The sequence below is a fragment of the Numenius arquata genome, chromosome 10 (assembly GCF_964106895.1).
Source record: "Numenius arquata chromosome 10, bNumArq3.hap1.1, whole genome shotgun sequence".
Classification (NCBI taxonomy): Eukaryota; Metazoa; Chordata; class Aves; order Charadriiformes; family Scolopacidae; genus Numenius; species Numenius arquata.
In genome coordinates, this window is record NC_133585.1 from 621,733 (window position 1) to 624,954 (window position 3,222).

The following is a 3,222-nucleotide window of genomic DNA, read 5'->3' on the forward strand; positions in this document are numbered from 1 at the left end:
GAAAAGAGAGAGCAGGGAGCTCAGCGCCTTCTCCCCATGCAATGAACCAGCTTGTGCAGCTCCCTGGGCTGCAGAGGTGGCCACCAGGCTGCTGGATGGGGAGCACAGGACCAGGGCCACATCTCTAGGAAGTGTAAGCAGCAGCGCCATCCTGGCCCCTGGGTGTCTCCTCCAGCCTGGGAGTGATGCAGTGATGGGGCAGTGGAGTGGGCCTGGGGGGGATGTTCTATTCAAGACCCATTCCACGTTCCTCTGTCCTGTGCGTACAAGGAGCTGAAGGAGTCTGCCACAGAGCTGCTGTTTGGGGGCCATGAAACCACTGCGAGCGCTGCCACGTCGCTGATTGCCTTCCTTGGGCTCCACCACGACGTCCTGCAGAAAGTGAGGAAGGAGCTGCAGGTGAAGGTGTGTGTCTCCCCCGGAGCCATTTCACAGGAGTGGGCAGTGGGAAGGTACCTCCAAGAGAGGGGTCCCAGACAGGGACCCCCTCACCCAGGTCATGCCCTTCTTTGAGGGGGGTGGCAGGAAGACATCACTCACTGAGGGGCAGCTGCTTTGGAGCGCCAGGAGCCCTGGCTGCCTGCTCTGTAAAAGTCATGGAAGCATCTTCCTTCCTAGGGGTTGCTCTGTGGTCCTAACCAAGAGAAGCAGCTGGACATGGAGGTCCTGGAGCAGCTGAAGTACACGGGCTGTGTGATCAAAGAGACCCTCAGGCTGAGCCCTCCTGTTCCTGGAGGATTTCGAATTGCACTCAAGACCCTGGAGCTGAATGTAAGCGTGGCTGGGGCTGGACTCCACAGTGCAGCTGCAAAGCATGGGTGCATCCGTGTAGCCTGTCTGGGGGAAGCCAGGCGGGGAGGTGGGGGGCACCGACGTGTCCTGCACTGACACTTCACCTTATTTAACACAGCGAGGTGCCTCATGTCTCCTTCCCCTTCTTTTGACAGGGTTACCAGATCCCTAAGGGCTGGAATGTTATTTACAGTATCTGCGATACCCACGACGTGGCAGATCTCTTTACTAACAAGGATGAATTTAACCCGGATCGCTTCATGTCTCCATCTCCGGAGGATTCTTCTAGGTTCAGTTTCATTCCTTTTGGTGGGGGCTTGAGGAGCTGCGTGGGCAAAGAGTTTGCAAAAGTCCTTCTAAAAATATTTACAGTGGAGTTGGCTCGGAGCTGTGACTGGCAGCTGCTGAATGGACCTCCTACAATGAAAACGGGTCCCATAGTGTACCCCGTGGACAATCTGCCGACCAAATTCATAGTTTTCAGCGGCCAAATCTAAGAGCTCAACGCTTGCCTCCGGCTGGATTTCTATGTAGCATCTAATATGTACATAGCAACTTTTTATAGTAACAAAGGCCTTTAAATATTTAAACTTGTACAATAGTTATTTATGTCTTCTAAATATTTCAAAAGGCTATGATATTTTTCCCCAAGCACTACAATTATGGGTCTCTGATTCATAATTAGATAATGTTATTTCTATAGAAATAAGTCTTTCCCTATTTAAAAATCTTACTGAAGGCTGGCCAGCTGAACATTTGAAGACATTTCACAATGGTGTATGTATTAAGAAATATTCTTAAAGGCATTTGAAACAATGGTAACTAGCTACTCATCCAAATTACCTAAAATGGTTATTGTTTGAGAATGTTCCCAGTATTATTTGTGTCTAGATCTGTTTTAATGTGTGAATTTTAAGTTTGATAATAAAGTTTATTTTTGATGATCCTGTGTGTGTGCTAGAGTAGCTTAACCAACAGGTCTAAAGGGTTTGGATGTAGAGTCAGATCTGCTTTTTCTGAATGAGCTATTTGCTATTTCTGTGCCGATAACCCTCCCTTGCCTCCCACCCGCAATGTGGTTCTCACTTATGAATAGTAAATTGTTTTAAGTTTTAGCCTGTAAGTGGCAAGAGTTGTGCAAAAACATACTCACTGAAAACAGTGTGAAGTGACAGCAAGCGCTGCAGGTCTCCTTATCTTGAGCCATAGTAAATAAGAAAGTAAAGGGAAGCAGAAGAATAATGCATAATATGACTCTCTTCTCTGTAGCTGGAGAAAATATGTTGAGGGGAAAAAAAAAATCCCTAATGGCCTTCTCCCCTATTAGTGCTGACCTGCGTGAACAGACCACGAGGTCTTGCCCTGTGTGGAGTCCGCTGGCTGTGAAGCTTCTGAATCCTTACTTGCGAAGGTGTCTCTTATCAGCTGGTAGAGCAAATAAAGTCTGCTGTGGTTCTCCTTGAAATGCGGCAGCTCTGGCTGGGTCAGAGATAGAGCACGCATTTGGTTTAAGAAGTTCTTTCCTGGAATTCAGCAAAGTGAAAACTAAAAGGCAGGCACTAATGTGAATTGATTAACAGGGAATCAACTGTTGAGATGCAATTCCCCGGGGGTGTGTAAGCAGGGCAGATAAAATGCCCTAGGCATGACCCCTGGTTTGGCTTAACCATAAGGTTTTTGTGCTCTCCCCCCACTTCTTTCCCCCCCCCCCCTTACTACACCTATTAGTCTTCCTTCAAAAGTCAAACAACATAGGCTGGCTCTATAAACATCTACCAAGTAAACCAATGTAATTCAGTGTCACCAACACTTACAGCACCATATACACCAATTTAATTTCTTGTTTGCTCCTGGCAGTCACTTTTTCATTATGTTCTCTAAGGTCAAAATTAAGGATGGAGTTAAGTTGCTCAAAATCTCTGCAGGTGTTTAATAGTATCTCTGAAGTTTTGGGTTTTTTTGTTTGTTTTGGTTTTTTAAGGAGTGTTTCTATAATACATTTGATGTGTTTCCAGTTAGCATTTTAAATACATAAACTTCTAATGTAGGAACTTGGCTACAATCTATATATGTATAATTATCAAGTCTTTTTCTTAATCAATTTCGTCTAGTCTTAAAATACAAAAGATATTCTTTTTAGATTGTGCTTGAGTCTTCTTGGCAATGTTTAAAATCTTAAATAATGTTTACTCTGCAAACCTCTTGTACCATTATGTTTTTCAGGGACTTGATGAATAATCTCAGTTTAAGACTCCTTTATTACCAATATAGTAGCGGGAAATTGCAAACCCTGATCCTGATTTGCAGGTGATCCGAAGTCTGGAGACCAGCAAGACTCTTATCTTGGTACCCCTCATTAACATTTTCTTCCTTAACATTTCAACATTCTGCAAAGCCAAATAGATGCTGATATTCTTTAAACGTTTTGCT